Below are 27723 nucleotides of genomic sequence, written 5' to 3'. Positions count from 1 at the left end.
ATATTGCACTCATAAAGGTTTCTAAAATAAAATTTCTGCCTCTTCTTCTCTGTCTCTATTTAGCACAGCATGTAATCCAGGTGCTCAGTTTAGCAACATTTTGCAACATTGATACTATCCCCATCTGATTTGCTGAGAAGATGAATATAAACAAAATGACACTGGTGGCTTTTCTTATTTTCCCAGCTTAACAAAGGAAGAAGGATTCTGTAAAATTAACATACAGTTGGATTGGAATAAGCAGCTAAAGCAACTGGCTGTGCAAGGTTTATAATGTCTGAACTCCCACCAAGCTGCTATCATCTCTCCATATGTCTCCTGGTCATTGGGAGCCAAGTTTAGGATTTATAAAAAATCAGGGCAATGCCTTTTCTGGTCATGGTACCTGTAAGTGAGCAAATGATTAAGATGACCTACTACTTACTAAATCAGCATGTTTAGTAGCTGTCATCCAAAAGCATGCCAGAGAGCCAAGACAGTATTTGCGTTCATACAAGGCCTTAAAAGAAAGATTCTGCATGTCCATATTCTGCTATTCCTCTCCAATATTTACACATTATACTATGACAACATAATGTATATTTACTCTGATTACTAGGTCATTTTCACTTCCCAGCTATTTGGCTGATAATTGCTATTCACTGTGTTCCTAAATGCTAAATGACGAACACGCCGGTGCTGATGGAAGTTGTATGTGCCATTTTAGAGCCGCGCCAGGAAGAGAAGCTGGGCATAGGGTGCCAACTGCAAAGCCTTACATTTTACTGACCAAAGCATAGGCCCTCATTTATCCATTCAACATTTCCGAAGTTGTAGCTGCAGTTATATATTTAAATCATTGAAATAATAATTTTGTGATTTATTATGCTGTTGGTTAGCCAACAAAGTTCAAAAGATACCGAATTATCTATGTTTTCATTGCTTCCCTACAATGAATATGCAATCCTGATCATTGCCCACTCCTTTTTCTTGGTTGTAAATTTATAGGCCAAAAATTTGGTTATCATTCATGTTGGTTTTAAATTACTTCAGATGTCTGTACCAGCTATAGGAACACACTGCTACCCTTTAAGATATGGCATTTCCTGCCTAGTAAAAACCCTTTGAAAAACTATGCCTCCTAAACTCCAATTTTAGATGCATCCTATCTGCAACTTTCCAGGCCTAAGCAAAAAAAAAAAAAAAAAGGAGGGAGATAAAAGCTGAGGATATCATGCTTGGCTTTGTTTCCTGAGGTTTGAGGTGAAGATCAGTAAGAGCGCTGGCATTACCTAATGAGTTTCATCCGTTCTGGTTTCAGGAGAATATAAGTTCAGACGCAGATTTGCAGAGTCATGTGGAATAAAGAAGTCAGAGACTAAGGAGTTGAAGCAGAGAGATGAAATCAGGTTCCTCTGTTACTAAAGCTCTATGCTCACTTGTTTTGCTGTAGCCTTACTTTCCATTCACAGTGTTTTACCGACAAGAGGACCAGCACATAAAGGCAGGCAGGAGAGAGGGGACCACAGCCAGGCTTGATGTTCTGAAAGTTTGCTCAAGGTAGCCTACAGAATGAATAATTAGACCCAGTGCTTGTCCCAGGGGTTTACAATTTAAATTAGGCAATCATTGCTGGGAGTTAATTACAGGTGTCTCATCAAAACCTACAGTGAAGTTTGGGAGTTTCTGATTATGGCTATAGAGATACCTTGGAAGCAAGGAAAATATAAAATGTTTTAAAGACACAGAAGAAATGAGAGACAGTAAACAATTGTTTTAAAAGAGTGACGAATTCAAGAATAAGTATTATGTTACCTATATATTTTGAAAAGTTAAAAAACAAGGAATGCCACTACTACTGACAACAACAACAAAAGCTATTGTACAGCACTATCTTTTACAACTTCCTCATTTTGCCCATGCTTTCCACTTTCGAGTTAATTCTTTCAACAGGATTGTCTTATTTTGACATACAGATTATAATTACAAGATAGCATCCACCACCATTCACTCTGTTTTGGACTCCAAATATTTCTGGTGGGTTTGAGTTTAACCCTTTGTTCACCTTTGTTGTTATTGGTCTGTCAGTTTAAAACATCATGGAAAGATAACTGGCCTTTAGTAAGAACATATGATTTCCATTCTTTTCTTACAAACTAAGCAAGACATTAACCCCCTCGGGCCTTAGCATCTTCATTTGTAGGGCAACATCCACCATATCTAGTTTAGGATTATTTCAGGAATCAAAAGAGATGAAAATAAAATATACTTTTGCAAAGCATAGGCTCAATGGGAGTTGATACTTTTTAATACATTTTTCTGATTTTAGACAATTTGGACTGACAGCTGTAACTCATGGCTAAAAAGCCCAATTCCTCATTTCTGTGTAGCTGTTTACTTGAGACAACTTCCCTCCACTAAGGTGCCAGCACCTCCCACATTCCTGTCTTGATTTCTGATTCCCTAAATCTAGAAAATACATGGGAAATGGCTGAGTATATTCCCAGCATATACTGCTACCAAGATTCTTTCTTCCTTCCTTTAAGGATTACATCTTCCAAGATGGAATGTGCCACATTAGTCTACATACACAAATACTTCCTATTCTGATGTTTCATTGATTTCTGGATGCTATCTCAGAATGGCTGTGGAAGGACTGCTGGGAAATTGTGACGTCAATCAAAACACCACAAAAAGCAGCATGCCATCATGGATACAATACCTTCGATGTATGACAGGCACAGATTCTGGTAATTGATGGGTATTTTACTTCGGGACTTCTCTTGTCTGGTTCAGCCATCATATTGGTTGGTTGGTTGGTTGGTTGGTTGGTTGTTCTCAATCTGGTTCCATCTGCATTATAAGTCCTAGATAGTATTCCCAGACATAAGCATTAAAAAGTTTATTAGTCTCAGTGTGTGTTTGAGCTGTGTCTTCATCCTTTCCTGTGCACTCAGTATTTTATCATCAAATTAGGAGATGTGATATTTTAATTAACAAGCAAAAGTCTTGCATATTGACCAAGAAGGGTATTTTATCCATTGATTTTCATCCTAACATAATTGGATCTGTAATGCCACAGCCTCTTTGTCCATGAACATCCTACATGATACCTGGACAGTATAGCTAAAGACACTCTTGGAGTGGTAGATAAAAGAGTAGAGCAAACATGGGATTCTTAGCAACTGCCCAAAAACCCCTAATGCAGCACCCTGTGCTAAACTCCTGGCTCATATTCTAGAATGAGCCAGTCAGAGTGCCCTCTGACTGTAATACCTGTCTCTGTTTTCCACATGTATCTCATCTACCAGATTTTCTGGTCTGAAAGAGGAATTTTAGAATAATAAAAGCAGTGAATGGTGAAAGGTCTGATAATTATGCAGAAGACAGGATGGATGGTGGCAGAGAGCCAGCACAGGATGAGCCCTTGTGAGCACTTCTATCTTTCCTTGAGTAGCGGAAAGAGTTCAATCGCATTCATCAAAGATTAAAGTGCTTTGAGCTGCCCCTCCAGAGCACTTGGAAAGAGTCGTTGCCTTCTTCTCTCTCATCTAGAAACAGATTAAGTTTTTCCATCTTTTCCATCCATCTATTAATCGTCTACATCTGGTACAGTTATTACAACTTTTCACCAGTGCTTCCTCTTTAAAAAGCATTGGTCATTCTGAGACAACCATTTTTCTTTCTCTGAGGAAGCTTTGGGACGCTTTAGGGTGAGAAAGAGGAGAGGATAGAGTCCATCTGTGAAAAATGTGAAGATAAAGTTTTGTTTTCAGAATCCCTGGTTTCCTGTTCATATATCTGTATAAATGGTTCTGAAAATTAAATAGAATGAGTTGTGGGAGCAAACCTGAGTCATTCAACCCTGAGAGAAAGTGTGAGTCTGGATCAAGTTCAACTCAATTCAACAAGTATTGATTGACTGTCCATGATGTGCTATCACAGGGTTAGCAGGCTGAAAAGCAGAAACCCTACAGAGAGGAAACTGATTAAGGCTCTTTTGTCTGTTGTACTTGGTGTTATCTGTTATACCTGAATCTTGACTAACAACTTAACTCATGAATTAGAGGAAGTTTTTTGTGAGTTTCACTTTACAGTATCCATTCCTCCTATCCTTTCTAATAGGATACTGCTTTTCCTCAAGAAACATCCCCTCACTTTCCTTCCATGACATCCAGATAAAATGGATTCCATCTCCAGTAACAAAGGAGGGTGTGTACCCAGGCTAAGGTGATCAATGTAACATCCTCCTCTGGGTACAATGAATGGTTCCAGGAAGAGCACATAATGATATTAGAGCTGATCTAAGCTAATCCTGAGAATATATTCCAGAGTCTCCACAAGAGAGACATGCACTCTATGCTAGAGTTTCTGAAAGCATAGATTAAGGGCCTGAAGCTGCTGGCAACCATGTTGCCACTAAAAGAAAGAGCCTCCCTGAGAAAAGACTTAATGCAGAGACAAGCAAAGCCAAGTACTAAAAGACAAAATTGTAAAGACAGTTTTAGCCCCAACTTTTCTTTCTTTTTTTTTTTTTTGGAAAGCAGAAAGAGGCTTTTAAAATTTATTTATTTATTTATTTATTTAATGTTACTTTAAGTTCCGGGATACATATGCAGAATGTGCAAGTTGGTTACATAGGTATTTGTGTGCCATGGTGTTTTGTTGCATCTATTGACCCATCCTCTAAGTTCCCTCCGCTCACCAGCCCACCTCCAACAGGCCCTGGAGTGTGTTACTCCCCTCCCTGAGTCCATGTGTTCTCATTGTTGAACTCCCAATTATGAGTGAGAACATGCAGTATTTGTTTTTCTGTTCCTGTGTTAGTTTGTTGAGGATGATGGCTTCCAGCTTCATCTATGTCCCTGGAAAGGACATGATCTCATTCCTTTTTATGGCTGTGTAGCATTCCATGGTACCTATGTACCACATTTTCTTTATCCAGTCCATCATTGATGGGCATTTGGGTTGGTTTCATGACTTTGCTATTATAAATAGTGCTGCAATAAACATATGTATGCATGTGTCTTTATAATAGAATGATTTATATTCATTTGGGTATATACCCAGTAATGGAATTGCTGGGTCAAATGGTATTTCTTGTTCTAGATCCTTGAGGAATTGCCATACTGTCTTCCACAATGGTTGAATTAATTTACATTCCCACCAACAGTGTAAAAGCATTCATATTTCTCCACAGCCTTGCTAGCATCTATTGTTTCTTAACTTTTTAATAATTGCCATTCTGACTGGCATGAGATGGTATCTCATTGTGGTTTTGATTTGCATTTCTCTAATGATCAGTGATGTTGGGCTTTTTTTCATGTTTGTTGGCCACGTGTATGTTTTCTTTTGAGAAGTGTCTGTTCATATCCTTCACCCACTTTTTGATGGGGTTGTTTGTTTTTTTCTTGTAAATTTGTTTAAGGTCCTTGTAAATTCTGGATATCAGACCTTTGTCAGATGGGTAGATTGCAAAAAGTTCCTCCCATCCTGTAGGTTGCCTGTTCACTCTGATGATAGTTTCTTTTGCTGTGCAGAAGCTCTTTAGTTTAATTAGATCCCATTTCTCAATTTTGTCTATTGTTGCAATTACTTTTGGCATTTTCTTCACGAAGTCTTTGCCCATGCCTATGTCTAGAATGGTATTGCCTAGGTTTTCTTCTAGGGTTTTTATGGTTTTAGGTTTTACATTTAAGTTTTTATTCCATCTTGAGTTATTTTTGCATAAGATGTAAGGAAAGGGTCCAGTTTCAGTTTTCTGCATGTTGCTAGTCAGTTTTCCCAGCACCATTTGTTAAATAGGAGATCCATTCCCCATTGCTTGTTTTTGTGAGGTCTGTCAAATATCAGATGGTTGTGGATGTGTGGTGTTATTTCTGAGATCTCTGTTCTGTTCCATTGGTCTATATGTCTGTTTTGGTACCAGTAACATGCTGCTTTTGGTACTGTAGCCTTGTAGTATAGTTTGAAGTCAGGTAGCATGATGCCTCCAGTTTTGTTCTTTTTGCTTAGGATTGTCTCGGCTATATACAGGGTCTTCTTTTATTCTATATGAAATTTAAAGTAGTTTTTTTCTAATTCTGTGAAGAACATCAGTGGTAACTTGATGGGAATAGCATTGAATGTATAAATTACTTTGGGCAGTATGGCCATTTTCACTATATTGATTCTTCGTACCCATGAGGATAGAATGTTTTTCCATTTGTTTGTGTCCTCTCTTATTTCCTTGAGCAGTGATTTGTAATTCTCCTTGAAGAGGTCCTTCACATCCCTTGTTAGCTGTATTTCTAGGTATTTTATTCTCTTTGTAGCAATTGTGAATGGGAGTTCATTCACGATTTGGCTCTCTGCTTGTCTATTGTTGGTGTAAAGGAATGCTTGTGATTTTTGCACATATTTGGTTTTGTATCCTGAGACTTTGCTGAAGTTGCTTATCAGCTTAAGATGTTTTGGGGCTGAGATGATGGAATTTTCTAAATATAAAATCATGTCGTCGGCAAACAGAGACAATTTAACTTCCTCTTTCCCTATTTGAATACCCTTTATTTCTTTTTCAGGCCTGATTGCCTTGGCCAGAACTTCCAATACTATGTTAAATAGGAGTGGTGAAAGGGCATTCTTGTCTTGTACTGGTTTCCTAAGGGAATGCTTCTGGCTTTTGCCCATTCAATATGATATTGGCTATGGGTTTGTCATAAATAGCTCCTACTATTTTGAGATATGTTCCATCAATACCTAGTTTATTGAAAGGGTTTATTTTTTGTTTGTTTTTTGAGATGGAGTATGATTCTGTGGCCCAGGCTGGAGTACAGTGGTGCAATCTCAGCTCACTGCAGCCTCCACCTCCTGGGTTCAAGGAATTCTCCTGCCTCAGCTCCAGAGTAGCTGGGGTTACAGGCATGTACCATCACGCCCAGCTAATTTTTGTATTTTTAGTAGAGGCAATGTTTCACCACATTGACCAGGCTGGTGTCAAAATCCTGACCTCAAGTGATCCACCAGCCTTGGCCTCCCAAACTGCTGGAATTACAGGTGTGAGCCACCACGCCTGCCCAGTTGAGGGTTTTTAACATGAAGGGATGTTACATTTTATCAAAGGCCTTTTCTGCATCTATTGAGATAATCATGTGGTTTTTGTCTTTGGTTCTGTTTATGTGATGGATTACATTTATTGATTTGCAAATGTTGAACCAGCCTTGCATCACCAGGATGAAGCTGACTCGATCGCGCTGGATAAGTTTTTTGATGTGCTGCTGGATTCGGTTTGCCAGTATTTTATTGAGGATTTTCCCATTGATGTTCATCAGGGATATTGGTCTGAATATTTCTTTTTTTGTTATGTCTCTGCCTGGTTTTGGTATCAGGATAATGCCGGCCTCATAAAATGAGCTAGAGAGGAGACCCTCCTTTTCATTTGTTTGGAATAGTTTCAGAGGAAGGAACTCCTCTTTGTACTTCTGTAGAATTTGGCTGTGGATCCGTCTGGTCCTGGGGTTTTTTTGGTTTGTAGGTTATTAATTACTGCCTCAATTTCAGAACTTGTTATTGGTCTATTCAGGGATTCAACTTCTTCCAGGTTTAGTCTTGGGAGGATGAATGTGTCCAGGAATTTATCCACTTCTTCTAGATTTTCTAGTTTATTTGCATAAAGGTATTTATGGAATTCTCTGATGGTAGTTTATATTTCATTGGGGTCAGTGGTGATATCCCATTTATCATTTTTTATTGCATCTATTTGAGTCTTCTCTCTTTTCTCCTTTATTAGTCTAGCTAGTAGTCTATGTATTTTGTTAAGTTTTTGAAAAAAAACAGCTCTTGGATTCACTGATTTTTTTTGGAGGGGTTTTCGTGTCTCTACCTCCTTCAATTCTGCTCTGATCTTAGTTATTTCTTGCCTTCTGCTAGTTTTTGGATTAGTTTGCTCTTGCCTCTCTAACTCTTTTAATTGTGATGTTAGGGTGTCAATTTGAGATCTTTCTAGCTTTCTGGTGTGGGCTTTTAGTGCTATAAATTTCCCTCTTAACATTGCTTTAGCTGTGTCCCAGAGATTCTGGTACATTGTGTCTTTGTCCTCACTGGTTTCAAAGAACTTCTTGATTTCTGCCTTAATGTCATTATTTACCTCGGAGTCATTCAGGAGCAGGTTGTTCAATTTTCATGTAATTGTGTGGTTTTGAGTGAGTTTCTTAATCCTGAGTTCTAATTTGATTGCACTGTAGTCTAAGAGATTGTTATGATTTCAGTTTTTTTGCATTTGCTGAGGAGTGTTTTACTTCCAATTATGTGGTCAATTTTAGAATAAATGCCATGTGGCACTGAGAAGAATGTATATTCTGTTGATTTGGGGTGGAGAGTTCTGTAGATGTCCATTATGTCCATTTGATCCAGAGCTGAGTTCAAGTCCTGAATATCCTTGTTAATTTTCTGTCTTGTTGATTTGTCTAATATTGACAGTGGGGTGTTAAAGTCTCCCTGTAGGTCTCTAAGAACTTGTTTTATGAATCTGGGTGCTCCTGTATTGGGTGCATATATATTTAGAATAGTTAGTTCTTTTTGTTGCATTGATGCCTTTACCATTATGTAATGCCCTTCTTCGTCTTTATGATCTCCGTTGGTTTTAAGTCTGTTTTGTCAGAGACTAGGATTGCAACTCTTGCTTTTTTTTTTCTTTCCATTTGCTTGGTAAATATTTTATTTTGAGCCTATGTGTGTCTTTGCAGGTGATATGGGTCTCCTGAATACAGCCCACTGATGGGTCTTGACTCTGCCCAATTTGCCAGTCTGTGTCTTTTAATTGAGACATTTAGTTCATTTACATTTAAGGTTAGTATTGTTATGTGTGACTTTGATCCTGTCATCATGATGGTAGCTGGTTATTTTGCATACTAGTTGATGCAGTTTCTTCATAGTGTCATTTGGTCTTTATATTTTGGTGCATTTTCGCAATGGCTGGTACCGGTATTTTTGTTTTGTTTTTCTATATTTAGTGCTTCTTTCAGGAGCTCTTACAAGGCAGGCCTGGTGATAACAAAATCCCTCAGCATTTGCTTGTCTGGAAATAATTTTATTTCTCCTTCGCTAATGAAGCTTAGTTTAGCTGGATATGAAATCCTGGGTTGAAAATTCTTTTCTTTAAGAAGCCCAATCTCTTCTGGCTTGTAGATTTTCTGCTGAGAGGTCCTCTGTTAGTCTGATGGGCTTCCCTTTGTAGGTGACCTGGCGTTTCTCTCTGGCTGCCCTTAACATTTTTTCCTTCATTTGGACCTTGGAGAATCTGATGATTACATGTCTTGGGGTCGATCTTCTTGTGGAGTATCTTAGTGGTGTTCTCTGTATTGGTGTTCTCTGTATTTCCTGAATTTGCACGTTGGCCTGTCTTGATAGGTTGGGGAAGTTCTCTTGGATAATATCCTGAAGTGTGGTTTTCAGCTTGTTTCTATTCTCCCTGTCTCCCTCAGTTACTCCAGTCAATCATAGGTTCAGTCTTTTTATGAAGCCTCCCATATTTCTTGGAGGCTTTGTTCGTTCCTTTTCATTCCTTTGTCTCTAATCTTGTCTGCATGCCTTACTTCAGCAAGGTGGTCTTCAAACTCTGATATCCTTTCTCCTGCTTGGTCTACTTGGCTGTTGATACTTGTGTATGCTTCACAAAGTTTTTGTATTGTGTTTTTCAGCTCCATCAGTTTATTTATGTTCCTCTCTAAGCTGGTTATTCCAGTTAGCAGCTTCTCTAACCTTTTATCAAGGTTCTTAGCTTCTTTGCATTGGGTTAGAACATGCTCCTTTAGCGCAGCAGAGTTTTTTATTACCCATTTTCCGAAGACTACTTCTGTCAGTTCGTCCATCTCATCCTCCGTCCAGTTCTGCACCCTTGCTGGAGAGGCCTTGCAATCATTTGGAGGAGAAGAGGCATTCTGGCCTTTTGGGTTTTCCGCATTTTTTCGTTGATTCTTTCTCATCTTTGTGAGTTTGTCTAGTTTCGATCTTTGAGGCTGCTGACCCTTGGGTGGAGTTTTTGGGAGGATTTTTTGTTGTTGATGATGCTGTTGTTGTTGTTGCTTTCTGTTTGTTTGTTTGCTTGTTTTTCTTTCAATGGTCAGGTCCCTCTTCTGCAGGGCTGTTGAGGTTTGCTGGGGGTTCACTTCAGGCCTTATTCATCTGGTTCGCTCCTGCGCCTGGAGATGTCAGTCAAGGAGGCTGGAGAACGGCAAAGATGGGTGGCGTGCTCCTTCTTCTCGGATCTCTGACCTGGAGGGGCACCAACCTGATGCCAGTATAATCGCTCCTGTATAGGGTGTCTGACAACCCCTGTGGGAGAGTCTCACCCAGTTGGGTGGCACGGGGAACAGGACCTGTTTAAGGAAGTACTTTGACTGTCCCTTGGTGGAGGGGGTGTGCTTCACTGCTACGAAACCCACTCATCTGGTCCGCCCTGATTCCTCAGAACTGCCAAAAGGAAAGGCTAAGTCTGCTTGTCTGCAGATACTATGGCTACTCCTCCCCCTAGGGGCTCTGGCCCAGGGAGATCTGTGTCCTCTCCCTGAGCCCCTGGCTGGAGTTGCTGGAGTTCCTGCAGGGAAGCCCCGCCCAGTGAGGAAGGATGTGTCAGGGTCACGCCTGAAGAGGCACTCTACCGCTCTGCCTCAGTCGGCCACAGCCAGTGTGTTGGGCTGTGGGGGACACCTCCTGGGGACCAAGCCGTCCAGCCTCCCTGGCTCCAGCAGGGGAAAAGCGCAGCCTGGAGCTATAGAGATGGATGCCGCCCCTCCCCGCCTCAAATCCCCCTGCGTGTTAGGCAGTTATGAGTCCCAGTGCTGGCTGCGGCCCCTCCAACAAGGAAATGAAAGAGCTTAGACAGCAGTCAGCTGCAGCTGTGGTGCTGGTCGACCCTCCCCCTGGGAGCTCCGCCGACTTAGGCAGATTCTAGCTGAGAGGTTGTTGAGAATCTGCACGGCTCTGGGGTTGGGACCCCAGGCCCCGGTGGCATGGGTTCGCGAGTGGGATCTTTCGCTCTGTGGGTTGCACCCTTCCGTGGAAAAAGCACGGTTTCCCCAGCTGGGTAGCACGCCTACCTTGGCTGGGGGGTGGGGACTCCTCTGCCCCGTGTGGCTCTCAGGAGGGCCGCCACACCATATTGCTCTTCCTTTCTCTCCATGGATCACGTCACCCGCCTAGTCAGTTCTGATGAGAGAACCTGGATACCTTGTTGCAGGTGAAGGATTCAGATGCTAATTATGGTTCTTTTCGATGGGCTCCACTGACCACCGCTGTTTCTAGTTGGCCACCTTGGCCCCACTACTCCAGATCCAGCTTTTCCTGAAGTCATTTTCCTTGGAATTCCCAGTTAGTTGAGCCAGTAAATTCCCCGTTTTTCTTAACCCGACTGGAATTGAATTTATTGTCACTTGCAACTCAAAGATTCCTGGAAAACTTATCCTATTTGGTGAATCATCCCAAAGGATACTAACTTTCCTTTTTAACCTTAATTAACTGACAGAAAATGTAATAATTCAGAAATCACGTTTATGACTTTTACATGTGATTTTACGAGCATATAATTTATCTCAATATGCTTTACTATTGGGAAGAAACCTACAAGTAGATAATGTGTGTATTCATTTGTTAATTTAGAGTGAAAGGAATACTATGTGTAAAACTGTTGATAACAATTCATGGGGAATAAGAATGAACATTAAGGTATGTTTATTAATTAGCACATTCGCCAATGGTTTTTTTCAACCCCTTTTACCTGACATCTCCTTAAAATACAAGCACATGTGAGTACTCACCTCTCCCCCAGGTGTACACAGTAAGGGATTAATCAGAATCCAAAAGAGATCAGTAATTCTACTCATCTGGCCTAAAAGATCCTGGGATACTATCAATCTCCTTTTGTAGTAGCATAAAGCCCACCATCTCAATAAATCTACTGTTCATTACAGAGTGTTTTCTATGTGCCAGCCACCATGCTGAGAGCTTGATATGCCAAACATTTCATCGAAACCTCACAAGACCCTATTATGAATCTTATTTATTACAGGTTAGGCAACTGAGCTTCCTGCAAATTAAGCATTTCGCTAAGGTCAGCTAGAAATGGAGACCTGGATTTTTAATCATGCCCGTATGATTTCAAAATCTGTGACCTCAGCCACTACATTATTTTTCAGTTCATCATTTTCTCACAATCCCATCCTTTGTCCACCATCATGATTACCAATTGAGCTCAACAGACTTTGGAGCCAACTAACTCAATTCAATTTCCTGAGGTTCTAGCCCTGTTCTTCCCCACACTGCCCTCTTTCCTCACCTCAGCGCCAGGATTCCCCAACTCCCCAGGTCTCCAGGATTCATCTCAGGAAGGAACTACCCAGGGAGATTAAGCCTCAGTGCGGGAAAAGGAAAAGAGAGCATACAAGGAATCCTCAAGTTCTTTTCAACTGATATGTCCTAAAATACATTCTTTAAACCATCTTCCTCTTTAAACCAACTTCTCCAAAACAGGTAGCAAATCTCAAGTTACTGGGACAACCTCCTCAAATGTGATATCCAATGAATTGCTAACTTCTTCAGATTCCTCCTTCAAGATTATTCCTTTCTAATTCTACTTATAATATTTATTGTATTACCTTCTCTCCTTATTGTCAGTTCTTCCTACCCTGTTTCTCTGTCTCTGATTTCTCACTTTCTGTTTCCTCTTGGAGAATAAACTAAAAGCTCCTTTCTATCACATTACTTACCAGCTCAAAAATTTTATCTGCTCCCATTATTTGCTGAGTAGGCTCAAAAATTTTAACATAGCTTCTAAGGACTTGCATGAACTGGTCTCTGCCTACATTTCCCTCCCTTTATCCTTCCACTTTCTACATGTGCTATTCTAAAGTATCCTGGTTGCTGGCCCCTGAACTCAGCTTGCTTTCTCAACTTCATGATCCTGTTCACATGTTTCCTCAGTGTGAGTTGTGTTTTCACTTGTCTTTGCCCACAGTGATCCTATTTTATTCTTAGAGACCCAGATCACATTCCATTTGTTCTGAAACCCCAAAAAGAAATTGCTCCTCTTCCTCTGAAGACCTGAGGAGCTTACTGACATCACTATATCCTTGATATTTATCCTATATTGCCTTGTACTGCAGCTATGGGAGTGGGTGTTTCATTCCTTTCACCAGGTATTACAGTTTAAAGAGCAGAACTTATAACTTACACATCTTTATGCCCCACCACAACACCTGGCCTAGTGCATTGGCTATAAGTGATACTGACAGATGTACTAACTGAGTAAATGAAATATATAAATAGGTAAAAATGCTATGGTAGTCAGCATCTAAGATGGCCCCAAGGATTCTAGCCTCCTGATATTCATGTTTTTGTATAGTCTCCTTCCACACTGAATAACCAATAAAATATTGCAAAAATGATAGAATGTGACTTCCAAGGTGAAGTCATTAAAGTTACTGTGGCATTCCCATCTTATGGAGTGGTTCACATGGTGGGAAACTGAGGCCTCCCACTAACAGCCAGCACCAACTTGGTTACCTGAGGGAGTCGTCGCAGAAGTGGATCCTTCAGTCTCAGGCAAATCTTCAGATGGCTGCAACAACAGGTGACATCTTTACTACAGTCTTTTGAGAGACCCTGAGCCAGAATCACTCAGCTACAAGTTGCCAGAGATAATGTATGTCTGTTATTATTTTAAGAATCTAAATTTTAGAGTAATTTGTTACACAGCAGTCAACAATTAATACAGAAGACCATTGTAATAGTTATAACCACAAGCATTAAAAAGTTCAAAAAACTTCCACTGGGTTTGAGGGAAAAAAATAAAAACAAAAATGAGACATTATAAAGAGATAAAACACTTCAAAAAATTGAATGCCTGAGTTGTGCATGTAAGGTATTTCTGTTGCTAGAAGACTATGAAAGACTGTTTTCAGTCTCCAGGTCTCTGTGCATGTTTCTGATGTGTGAGTCATAATCTCTAGGTATGTTTGTAATCGTAATGATCAAGCATACAATAAGTATTAAAAACTATCATTTCCTTAGCATTCCTATGTGCTAGAAACTGTTCTAAGACCTTTCCAACAACCCTACAATACTGGTACTCCTATTATTCCCATCTTGCGGAAAAGGTTACTGAGGCCTACAGCGATTAATTAACTTGCTCAAGGTTTCAGAAGTGGTAGTTGGTGGACTGATTTTGCATGCACACAGCCTGGATTTACAGCCCACACTCTGAATCACTATGCTACATGAAACATCAGGCTTCCTTTAAGAATTGACATTATATCCAACATTTCACAGAAATCATTTAAAGTATTAAAAATTAAGTTTATTTAAAATCAGTGAGTATAACTAATTCATAGATTGGCCCCAGCAACACTCACTTGGTTAAAAGATGTTCTTACCTTGCTTCTTTTGATAGTTAAAACCATGAAGTAAAGCTGAAAGCTGAGAAGCTATCTTATTCTGTACACTGTCAAGAGACGCTCTTAAACTCTTGAGTATTTTTGCCTCCAGCCTAGCGGGATTTGAAACATCTTTTTGACTCCAGTTGGGTGCATCAGACAGTGATGTATGAATCCAGACTGCAATTGTTGATTTTCCAAGTATGATAAAATCCATTTCACTTTTTGTTGAAGTCTAGAAGGAACATGGCAAATAAAAAGAAAAGTATAATTTAAGAGATATTTTCATTCAGACTGTTTTCAAGAGATGCTGTTCAAAATCTTGAGGAAGATATGAAAACCTGTAAGACCCTATCCCCAAGAGAGTATATTTCCCTCCCCTTCCCTCCATCCGTACTCTCCTAAGTTAACTAGTTTATGTCTCTTTCCATATTTTTCCCTATGTCCATATAAATATTTGCAAACAGAAGTACTACATATATATATATATATATATACACACACATACACAAAGTGTTTTGTGGTGACTGTCATTACTTGTTTTATAAAAATGAGATCTCAAACACTACCTATTACCTTTCAACTGAATATTAATCCTTACTAATATATTTTATAGACATTCCATTAGATCAATAGATAAAAGAGTTAACTCAGTCCTGATAAAAACTGCATAATGGTACACAGCTAGACGTTAGTTTATTCTACCATTATTCTATTAATGATCATTCAACTTTTCTGCAGAAACTTTTGCCACTACAGAAAGCACCAGAGTTAAACATACATATGAGCTACATTCTACTTTTCTTTCTGCAGGATGAATCTCCCTAATAGAGTCATTGGGTCATGGATACATGTTTTTAAATTGTAACAGAAATTTATAGATTATTTTTTATAGCAAGGTTATAATACTTCACATTGTCAAATACCACAGCAATCCATGAGGATGTCAGCTTCCCTACATCCTTTCTAGGACTAGATTTTCAATTCTGTAGTTTTTGCTACTCTGATGAATAGAAAATTGTATCTTCTTGTTTTAATTTTATTTTCCTATTAATATGGTAAAGCATTTTTGTACATGTTTACAGACCACTTAGATTTTTATCTTCTCATAATTACTTAATAATATCATTGCTCCATTTTGCTTTCTTATAGGCCTTTTTCTTATCAATATATAGAATGAAATTGAATTAGCATTTTGTCTGTCATTTGGGCTGCAAATAATTATGTCCAGTTAATCCTTTGGTTTTTATTTAGCTTATGTTGTCTATCTAATACCAGCCAAACACTTTCATTTTTATGAGTCAAATGTATCCATTTTTTTCACTTATGGTTTCTGAGTATGATTTCTGAGAGAAGGTCCTGCAAACTCAAGATTATACAATAGTTTTCTAAATATTTCACCATTTTGCCTGGGTCACATTCCTTGTTTTTCAGTATGATGGAGAGAAATATTGTTCTACCATATTTTGGAATCCAGCACTGGGGATAAGAAGTTTCATGCTAGTTTTACTTTTCTTTACAAATAAATTAGAGGTGTGTTTGTTTGTGTGTGTGGAGGGGATTGTTTTGTTTTTTAACTATACTGCCTGAAAATGTGAAAATTTTTCTCTTTATCTTTGTAATTCAATAATTCCACCAATGTATATCTAGGTTTATATCTATTTTCATTAATCCTACCTGGGCTTCAATGCCTTTTAAATTTATAGACTTTATTTTAAAAATCTATTAATTTTAAAATTTTCAATTCTCCTTCATAAGTTTGTTTTCCTTCTCCTTCCCATTGGTTACATGTTGACTTTCTGGCTGTTTACTCCACGTTTCTGAGCTTTGCATTCATGATTTCTCTCTGTGTTTTCACTCTCTTGAGAGAGATGTCCTTCACTGCCTCTTCCAAGTCACAAATTCACTTTTAATAAGTAACTATTTGCTTTTCTTGTCAACAATTTTTAAAATATTTTAATTTCATAAAGCATTGTTTGTAGTCTTGTCACATCTCTTAGAGTTTTATTATCTTTGTTTTTTTTTTTTAATACTTTAAGTTCTAGGGTACATGTGCACAATGTGCAGGTTTGTTATATATGTATGCATGTGCCATGTTGGTGTGCTGCACCCATTAACTCATCATTTACATTAGGTATATCTCCTAATGCTATCCCTCCCCCGCCCTCCCCCCACCCCACAACAGGCCCCGGTGTGTGATGTTCCCCTTCCTGTGTCCATGTGTTCTCATTGTTCAATTCCCACCTATGAATGAGAACATGCGGTGTTTGGTTTTTTGTCCCTGCGATAGTTTGCTGAGAATGATGGTTTCCAGCTTCACATCTTTGTTTTCAAAAGCATCTGTGAACTCTTCCATCCACTTCAGTGAAAGTCATCTGTCACAGAGCTTACCTAGGAATCTTTCTGTGAGTGCCTTCTAGTGAAGATCATTTTTGTTTTTCCCTGCTTATGGTTTCATGCCTCTTTAGCAGCCACACAGATCTAGCTGTCCATGTGTCTTAACCAGAGACAGACCACCAAGTGGGGGCTTGATTTAGATTTGGAGGCAAACAAACACCACTCATTACAGAATCATTTTAAAAGTAACCTCTTCTGGCTCATTTTGTTTCCAAAAAGAAGGATATTACAAATAATTTTAAGGTTTAAAGGCAATTTATTATTATTTCAATGTGGTTTGGGGACTCACAAGTTCTAAAATGATATAAATGTTGATAAGAGAGTTACATTTAGTATCTAGCTATTAGTCAGTAGAAGGTAGTAAGACTAGTTGAGTCACTGTGGCTCATGTACACAATGAATTAATGTCACTAGCTCCGGATATTGCTCAAACTGACCCTTTTCACTTATAAAATACTTCTAACCAAATGAGAAAAAAGTTAAAAGCAACCTGATGACATTTTAAAAAAAGGAAAAGGAATTATCAAATTTTATCTTCACGGTGTGTTTTTAGAGAAGAATTTTATTTCTTTTTTAAAGTGCCCTCTAACCCTGTCTTTACTAAAATGCAAAAAATTAGCTGGGCATGGTGACATGCACCTGTAGTCCCAGCTACTCAGAAGGCTGAGGAAGAGGAATTGCTTGAACCCGGGAGGTGGAGGTTGCAGTGAGCCGAGATCACGCCACTACACTCCAGCCTGGGTGACGGAATAAGACTCCATCTCAAAAAATAAATAAATAGAAATAAATAAATAAATAAATTGCCCTCTAATAGCCAATGATGGATTGGTATTCAAAAGAAAAGGAAACAATGAAGAAAACTATCTCAACCTGGAAAAATTTGCCAGTCCCTGCCATACAGGAAATTGTAGCCTGGCATTGGTCTGTGTGATCATTCCAGTTCCAAATTGGAGCATTAGGCTGCATTGTGCCTTATCTCCCAGTATGCTAAGAAACCAATTATGGTAAATAATATTGCCTTAAGGGATTTTTCAGAGCCCCTGAAAAAAGATCAATGCAATAACCCAGGACCTTAAATGTCAATATTTAGTTGTAGGAAGCAAACAATGTTCAAAAACATAGTTTTATTTAATATTATTTTTCAAAACATATTAAACAATTAACATTTTACAACAATTTTTTGTGATCCTTTGGTGTACAGCAGTTGAAGAATACAGCAGGATAAGCAATAAAATAAAAATACCAAATATTTGCTAAAATAATATTTTAAGAAAAACATAAGGCTCTTATCATATCAATCCAAATAGACTTATTTAACCGACAACCTTTAATATAACTATCAATCAGATGGGTTGGATATTCAGTTCTTCCATTTCCCACACACTGCAAAAAGCTACACATTTCTCTGACTTGCATAAATAATAAATTGTACAGAGATGAACCTTTATTGTTCGATCCCTCAATCAAAATGGAAAACCATATCCCCAGGCAAGAAAGAGGTGCACTTCAGGAGATATGGGATTTAAAACAAAATTAATGTTGCAAAATAAGAAAGACAAGATTGAAATATATATCAGGACAATAATATCTAAATAACTTAATATTAGCAAGGGATCCTGTTTAAAAAAAAAAAAGAAGCTATTTAAAGCTTATGTGCAGAACTCACCACAGGCAGCATTTCCTCAAAGAAAGGGGAAAAGCTTGATCTAGACAGGGCACTAACCCTAATGGTGAAAGCTCTGGACTGTGTTTCTTATTATGCCACTGAAATTGCTGTGAAGATCTGAGCCACACACTGTGTCTGTTGTTGGGTCCTAAATATTTTTCATTCAAGCCTTCTCAATATTCATCCACAGAATCTATGTCATAATGAGCCCAGAAGCATAAACACTTCAATAGCAGAGTTACCAATAGAGGATATCCAACAAATAGAGCCTATTTCTTAAATTTTCATTACACCAAGAACAACAGAAGATTTCTGGAAAGCATGAGGTAACTATTGGCCTATTTAAGAAGCTTCTTTGTTGATGGAAACATGGATAGTCCTTCTCTGCCTGTCTTCTTAATTGCCTGCTTTCCTCTGCAGCCTTAAATAGGAAATGGGCTGAAAAAATTGGCAAATAAGAGGACACACACAGCTTCATTTCCAAGAGTTGAACATTTTGGAAGCGATTAGGAAAGGCCTTCAGGTTTTCTCTTGGACAGGTATTGTTCCAGGATTTTGAAGATATAAGATACAACTCAAATATCCACACCCTCATCCATTTTACTTTGGCATCGAGGCAAAGGTCTTATGACATTGCATTTCCTCTAATTCTCAGTGGTGTGTGAGGCCAAAGCTGCAATATCCAAGCCCAGGTTTCAGCTGGAAGGTGAAAATGAAGTGAGTGAGCTTTTTAGCTTCTTTGGTTTTAGGCCATTCAGTATACTTTGTTGAAGTGAAGGACTTCTCTTAAATTTATAAGACAATGTATGTCCAGCCAAATCTGTCTTTGGAGTTTGTGTTCAAAGCTCCAGCAATAACAATATGTTACTTATCCTTGATTTGTCTCCTCTGTGGAAAAGTTTTTGGAGACTTTCTAGATGAGAATGGCCAGTAAAGATCTGGATATAGAAAATCTTGGTCTCTTGTCCAAATACTATCATAATGCTGGTCTTAGTAGCATAAAGGCATAGCCACTTGCTTATCACTTTGATCTGACTCCGCTGCCACAAAAAGTACAAACTACACTGTCAACAGTTGAGCAATATAAATCCTCTATGAGTTGTGGGTTGAGTCTACTATTGTCTTTGCAGTGAAACTAGTGGGCATGTATTAAATAGTTTCTACCTGGATGGAGAATCACTCTGTCTCTGCACCTTTTGCAGAGTGGGTAGACTTCCACGGGTGATGTTTTTCGGCTAAGTCAACGAGGCTTAAAACCATGAAACCTTAAAAAACCATGCCAGCATTCAGTTTAGAAAAGGGCCAGGCTCAAGAGGTCAACATTAGTGTCAATATCAGAATTCACTCCTCACAAGTTCTGGAGATCCAATGACCTCTACCAACCTAAGCTGATTCTAATATGACTTGTAAGATCTAGTTAGAACAAGGATTTTCAGATCCTTAAAGTAATGTGAACTCCTTAAGGCAACCTCCAAACTTTCTTTATCTTTTGAGGATGAGTGACTCATGTACAACTTGAGCCAGGAGAATCTGCTGGATTAGTTGTGGGTTCTATGTGCATTACTCATACCCGGCCCTGCCAACTACCACCACCAACTCTGTGGACCATGTCTTATGTCTGGAGCCTTGAAACTTTATCTTCTGGGGGTTAGTGAAGCCTCTGTAATTTTTGCATCACAGTATATGTTTAACTAAAACCACGGTGGCAAATCCTGCACCTTTTTAAGTTGTACAGAATATATGATAGCCTTCTTATTTATTTATTATTATTATTATTGTTATTTATTTATTTATTTACTTACTTATTTTTGAGACAGAGTTCTGCTCTTGTTGCCCAGGCTGGAGTGCAGTGGCATGATCTTGGCTCATTGCAACCTCCACTTCCCAGGTTCAAGCCATTCTCTTGCCTCAGCCTCCCAAGTAGCTGGGATTACAGGAGACTGCCACCACTCCTGGCTAATTTTTTGTATTTTTAGTAGAGATGGGGTTTCATCAGTTAGCCAGGCTGGTCACAAACTCCTGACCTCAGGTGATTCACCCACCTCGGCCTCCCAAAGTGCTGGGATTACAGGCGTGAGCCACCATGCCCTACCATATGATAGCCTTCTTGACAACAGTAGGACCTCCTAAGAAAATGGTCACATTAGCTAACAATATCCCCACAATCAACTTAACCTTTTCTAGAAAATCATATAATTTTCTAACAAATAGAAAATTTCTCATACCACTTTCTGCACCTGTTAATTTTTTTTTTTTTAATTTTAGATGCAGTGGATACATGTGCAGGCTTCTTATATGGGTATATTTTGTGATGCTGAAGTTTGGGCTTCTATTGATCCCATCAGCCAAATAATGAACATAGTGTCCAATAGGTGCTTTTTAAACCACTGCATCTCCCCCCTTTTTTAGTCCCCACTGTCTATGATTCCCATCTTTATGCCCATGTGTACCTACTATTTAGCTTCCACTTATACAATAGAGCATGCAGTATTTGGCTTCCTGTTTCTGCATTAATTCGCTTAGGATAACAACCTCCAGCTGCACCCATGTTGCTGCAAAGAACCCAATTTCATTATTTTTCATGGCTGCATAATATTCCTTGGTATACATGTACCATATTTTATTTTCCCAATCCACTTTTGATGGGCATCTAGGTTGTTTACGTTTGCTTTTTACAACAGCAATAGTCTTTGCTATTGTAAAACGTTGGCTTTTTACATTTGCTTTTTACAATAGCAAAGACTATTGCTATTGTAAAAAGTGATGCAATAAACATACAAGTGCAGATGTCTTTTTGGTAGAATGATTTCTTTTCCTTTGGGTATATACCCAGTAATGGGACAACTGGGTGGAATAGTAATCCTATTCTTAGTTCTTTGAGAAATCTCCAAACTGCTTTCCACAGTGGCTTAACTAATTCACACTCTCACCAAGAGAGTATAAGAGTCCCATTTTCTCCATAACCTCACCAATGTTTGTTATCTTTAACTTCTTAATAACAGCCATTCTGACTCTACTAGTTTTTTGTTTTTTTTGTTTCTTTGTTTTTTTTTTTTTTTTTTTTTGAGATGGAGTCTGGCTTTGTCGCCCAGGTTGGAGTGCAGTGGCGTGATCTCGGCTCACTGCAAGCTCCGCCTCCCAGATTCACGCCATTCTCCTGCCTTAGCCTCCCAAGTAGCTGGGACTACAGGCGCCTGCCACCACGTCCAACTAATTTTTTGTATTTTTTTTTAGTAGAGACGGGGTTTCACCGTGTTAGCCAGGATGGTCTCGATCTCCTGACCTCGTGATCCACCCTCCTCGGCCTCCCAGAGTGCTGGGATTACAGGCGTGGGTCACCGCGCCCGGCCTCCACTAGTTAGTCTTAGATGCAGATTATATCCCCAAATTTCCGTCACTGAACGTCCAGTGTTTTTACAACTCCAATCTAAAAGTTGCTGGAGGGAAGCCATCATCCCCTCCACCAAGTAGAATTTCTAGGAAAGTCAACTCCAACTTTCCCTCAAGTTCATAATTAGAGGACCAACATGCCCTTTCTCCCTTATGGCAATTTGCTATGGTCTCCAAGTACAAGTTTTCTTCAGCCCAGTCTGGTAGTTCTTCATCCTGCTCCCAAAAACTTGGATATTATGGCTTCTTTTACTTTCTTGCTTCCTAGGAGACTCCAAAAAGAAGCTCCTAGCATTATTAATTCTTCAGATTCTAAGGGTGGAGATCAATGTTTGCAAGACTTTGCTACATTGCACATTTCTTTCCATTAGCCACCCACAATAACAGTCCCAAAGTCTCCTTTTTCCTCATTACTCGGCTTCCAAGTCTATTGGCCAGCCCTGTCATTATTTTCTGGCCAAAGCTTGGGCTTTCTTAGCCTCTCTTGAAGATATGCATATCCCTGCTAAGCCTTCTAAGGAAGCTTTAGGGCCACATGTTACAATCATTCCCTTGGGCATCACCAGGAGAAACAATTGCTCCTGGCATTACATATTCTCACTTCCCCATATGGGCGCTCCTCCTCTGAATACTGACACAGGTATAAACCTATTACTTTCCTTTCAGTTAGAGTGCTTCTTTTAGACTACAAAGGTGCCTTTCAGGGCACTGTAGTAGAGTCCTTTGCTATTTCTCAGCAACTTCCCAGCCCAGATCTTCTAGGGGCTTTGCAGCAAGGCCTTGTGGCAAACTTAGTTGTCCCAATACCTGCTCTCCCTTTCCCTTTCTTCCATAGCAGTAGTTTAATTTGAGTACATGGCTACCTAATTTTTATTTTTGATTTTTAGGAACAGGATCTCACTCTCTCACCAAGGCTGGAGTGCCATGGTGTGTTCATAGCTCATGGCAGCCTTGAACTCCTGGACTTAAGTGATCCTCTTGCCTCAGTCTCCCAAAGCTCTGGGGTTATAGATATAAGCCACCATGCCTGACCCCTGGCTACCTAATTAAAGACATTCTTAAGACTCGATTCCAGCTGAATGGGTTAATGTTACTGACAAGTGCAATGTGAAAGAAAGTAATATGTGCCACTTTCAGGACTTTTTAAAAAAAACAATTAAATATGCAATGCCCTGATTTCTTTTCTCCTTACCATTTGCTATCTGAAAGATGGAGGGAAATAAAACTGCTCTCTTGGACTGAGAGATGGGAGCTCCAGATTGAGGTTGGCAGAATCACCCTACCACTCTGGACTGTTACATGTGAGAGAAATAAGCTCTGTTTTGTTTAAACCACTGCATTTTAAGCTTTATTACTGAGAGCAGTTTTAGTCTGTATCATAGCTAGTTCACCTCTCATTTATCATATATATATATATAAATATATTTTTTTCCTGAAATCTCATAGGTTGTAGTTTTCCAAGATAAATAAGGAAATTCAACTCTAATAATAATTCTTGATAATATAATTCTCTCATAAAGCCTCTAGAAGGAGACTAATAATAGCTTTATAACCCTCTGTGGTCAACAGAGACACAGCCAACACTGCTTTTAACTATTTTTATCTCTATTCTGCATTTCAAACTCAAGAAGTTTTTAAGAACCCCATATTCTTATTTTACATCTGATCTAATTTAGTATCTGTTCTGTGGCAGCAGCACTATCCAGGAGTTTTCTTCACTAGATGTGATTATCTGAAGAAAAATAACTATGGCTCCCATTAAAAGAAATGTAGGCATGACTCCCAGTCATACATTCCCCCAAAAAAATATGAGAAGAAGAATTTTCCAAACAGTTATGAAAATTTTCCCCACATAGCTTCTAAATTGTTCCTTTGCATCTCAGGCTGGGTAGTCAGGTTGACCCCCAAAGGGAGACAGCTGCAGTGTTGTTCTGTCCACTGGTGATAAGGGATGATATTTTCTCTCTATCGGTTAATAAAACAGTGTTAACCACATACTCTCAACTGAAGTAATAATCTGTCTCAAGAAAAATGAGTTCATGGCTCTTTATCCTTTCTACTTTCTTCCTAGAGAGTCCTATAGCAGCACATCATGTCAAATAAGTCATCTCAAAAGGGACCAATAACAACTTTTGGGCAGGTCCTTCTGGAAGTGAAAGAAGAAAATATGAGGGGAGTTTTATAGCAGTCATGATCCAGGGACTATTATGACGGCAACTCCTCAGGTACATATACATATTCCCCTAAAATATTCTAGAGGACTCTAACAGCCAGTTTGAGAATCACTAGTCTAGGGTCTACAGATTATCACTTTCATCAACATCATCATCATCACCATTATTGTCAATCGAACATTACTGTTAAACATTGTGTGAATCTCAATCTGTCTGTATTAGGAATTGTGATTGGAGACAGAGAGAAAGAATAATCCCTTACCAAGTAATTTCAAAGCAGAGAAAATGAAATGAAAATTTGTTCTACATATCTCAACATCTGCCTTCAAAATTTAAGATGCCTTCTAGGAACATGCTAATACCCTTTCATCTCTCTTATCAACTTACTTATTATCTCATAGCAAGAACTTGGAGTTCTTTATGTCATTGCACATATAATTCTATAGAAGTCACCCCTCTCTTTTCATGTTCTTCCCTCCTATTGCCTCCAACACCATCTGTATTGTACAAGTAGTATCCTATAGATTGAGCTGAAACACACCTTTCTGTTTCTGTGCTGTTCAAGCTATACCAATAAAAACCAATACATATAGATTCCAATATGCTTCACAATCTGTCATACATATGCCATTTTACTAAACACACAGAGTAAATGGAAGTATAAGTGGTACTTTTTAGCACTGAGTACAGGGTAACAACAATTTTTGTCCTTTTGTTCCTTGTGTTATAGCTGACACAAGACATAGATAAATTAGTACTTCTCAGAGTGATAAGACACGTTGGGGTCATTTTGGAGAGAATACAACCATGTCAGTTCACTGTACCTCTTTCATTGCTATTAAACACTAAGCCTTTGGAAGCAGAAGGGTTTAGTTTTGTTTTGTTTACTGTTTTGATGTACACTCCTTTCTGATTTAATTGCCCTAGCCTAATCATTCTAATAAGATGTTCCAATGGATAAGAGACTTGTGAAACCAGTAACTTCACTAACACCACAATTGTTATTGTATCCAGTCTTATTACCATTTTCCCTTAAAGTCAATTGATACATAATCAACTCCATAAAATACACGAGAATCTATATATTAACGCTCATTCTTACAAATGTACAGTCTTTTTGTATTATTCACCCAAGGAGCAATTATTGAGCATTTATCATGCACCCGTTCTCTCGTACCAAGCAATATACTCTGCTAGAATACAGAAATGCTGTATATATTTGGTAATACCAAAGCAGTCTCATCAGACCTCTATCAGGATCTTTTGTTCAGCTCCTTTTCCATTCAGTTGCATCTGAACAGTTCACTAGATGATACCTGAAGAGAAAATAAAGAACATAAAATTTATTTGTTTGAATTGTTCTCATAGTTGGGTTTATGTAACATAAAAAGTAATGATCCTCAATAATGTGCATTTTAATACACTATGATGTTGAAAGGCTCGATTCTATGCTGAGACACATAGGACTAGAATATAAAGTGTTTCCGGTAGAAAAATGAAGAGAGAGACAGAACATTGTTTTGCTGCTTTTAAATAAGCCACGCAAATAGCTCAGTCTAAAGGCTGTGTGTGTGTCAGTGTGAGATAATCCTGCCCTCTCCCTTCCTCTCTCCCGCTTCTCCAGGGAAATGAGTCACACCTGCTCACTGCCCTTGATATGATGTTTGATATTCTGAATTCCCATCAGCCCTGCACAGCTAGGATGATGTCAGCACAGTTGACATTGTTAGATCCGTGCTCTGCGTACATCAACTCCCTGTCGCTCAGGCGTCAGCTGAATGTGGTGAAGGGGAGGAGGCATCATCATCTTAGCAACCAAGCCCACGTATCCAGGATCCAGAAATGGCATCTGGCACTTTGCTTTGGGGATTTCCAGCACTTCCCAGAATTTCAGCCAGATTAGAATACTTGCTCTGAATTAAAAAGAAATTACTCATCCTCTTCCCATCAGGATGTGTGTGCTTTTACAAAATTTTATATCAAAATGTTTGTCACCAAAGTATGTTTTACTGAAGTCCTCATCCCATTTTTCCTCAATTCCTCTGGGATATCCTTTATTGACTTTTAGAAATAATCTTGCTTCTATTTCAAAACAGAAAAGGTTAAATGAGACCCTTTTGTCATCCTTCCACCTCAAGTCAAAAATATATATAATGTGAACAATCAAGTTGTATGGAAAGTAGATAATTATGCTGATAATAATAATCTTCTAAGATGACTCCAGATAAAGTATGGCAGTATTTCTAGGTCTTGTTTTCAAATTACACCCATTTAACAAAAAATACAATAACACAATGAACTCAGACAGTTGCAATTCACATAGACATTTAATCATCTATTGATTATCTGGGAAAAAGGAAAGAGGGAGAATTTAGGGAAAAAACCTAAAAGGGTATTTGAAAGTGTTAGAGTAGAAGAACTATGGTAGTACCATGCCACCATGCCACAGCTGTCAGAAGCCCCAACAATGGAGACTTAATGTCTACTTTTCCAGAGCAGTTTCTCCAAGTTATTGTGGGTATCTTGGCTGCTTCATATAAATGGTCCCAGTTGTTTTACAGCTATCTTATTGCTCCACTTACTTATTCCCAGAAACATTTCTGAGTAGAATTCCTGTCTCCATAACACACGGAGTGAGGTGGGAGATTTAGGTATGTGCTGTGGTCAGAATATGTCCTCCAAAATTCTTGTGTTGGAAGTTTAATTTCCAATGCAACGGTGTTGGGAAGTTGGCCTTTTGGGAGGTGTTTAGGTGGTGAGGGCTTCTCCATCATGAATAGATTAAAGCCCTTATAAAAGAGACTTCAGAAGGTGTTCAGCTAACTTGCTTTCTTGCCCTTTTGCTTTCTGCCATGGGAGGACACAGCAAGAAGACCCTCACCAGACACTAAATGTTGGTGCCTTGATCTTGAACTTACCAGGCTCCAGACCTGTGAGAAAATAAATTTCTGTTCTACATAAATTACACAGTCTCAGGTATTCTGTTATAACAGCACAAAACAGACTAACACAGTAAGTAACCAGACAATGACAGTACTGAGTAATAAGTACTTCCATAAGAAATAAACCTAGGGTGCTGAGAGCAGGGAGAACCAGAGCCCAACTTAGCCTGGAGTTCGGACATGAGAAGTTCTCAGGGATGGCTTCCTTGAGTGAGTCTTCATAATTCTTTTCTCAATTATAATGCAAATGCTTTTTATAAATCCTGACACTTTGTCCATCAAACACTACTAAAAATTTTAATAAGCAGCTCTACTCAGTCTAGGCAGTTTATTTCTTTCCTGACATGCCTAAGGTACCCTGAACATCCACATCCCATAAAATGAGAAACAGGTATTTCATTTGGCTTCTCGTAACAGTGAAAATGAGAAGAGTTCAGAGAGCTCTCTCTTTCAATCTCAAGATCGGAATGGGTGAGGGCTGGTGGCTATATACAACACTTTGTGGTTCCTCTTCCCCCAGTGAGTTACTTTCCATGCTGTACTGTAACTGCTTATTTGTTTGTCCTTCACCTTCAAGAAACCAAGCTTTTTGAAAGTATAATTCTTTATCTTATTTACCCCACAGTATCTCCCAGCTACCCCCAGTCAGACCTAGATCCTAGAACAGAGTAAACGTTCATTAGATTGTTCTGTTGAATAAATATTTTATGCTCTTGCATTTCTTCCAGATTTTAATCCTAACTTTGCCCCTATAGTTTAGAGCAGCATTT

The 27723-nt window shown here is 38.8% G+C and overlaps 1 long non-coding RNA gene across 1 annotated transcript in view; it reads right to left on the bottom strand.

Annotated features, from left to right (window-relative positions):
* Nucleotides 1–2701: 2701 nt before the first annotated feature.
* Nucleotides 2702–27723, bottom strand: part of LOC134809466 (uncharacterized) — a 115523-nt gene continuing 90501 nt past the window's right edge. Inside the window, exons 4-7 of the long non-coding RNA XR_010155291.1 lie at nucleotides 25260–25327; nucleotides 14385–14619; nucleotides 13516–13570; nucleotides 2702–2846 (exon numbers count right to left, since the gene is read on the bottom strand). This is a non-coding gene — a long non-coding RNA (uncharacterized LOC134809466). The remainder of the gene's footprint in view (nucleotides 2847–13515; nucleotides 13571–14384; nucleotides 14620–25259; nucleotides 25328–27723) is intronic.

Source organism: Pan troglodytes, chromosome 2 (assembly GCF_028858775.2).
Source record: "Pan troglodytes isolate AG18354 chromosome 2, NHGRI_mPanTro3-v2.0_pri, whole genome shotgun sequence".
NCBI classification, from domain to species: Eukaryota; Metazoa; Chordata; class Mammalia; order Primates; family Hominidae; genus Pan; species Pan troglodytes.
This window is presented reverse-complemented; position numbering and strand designations above follow the sequence as displayed.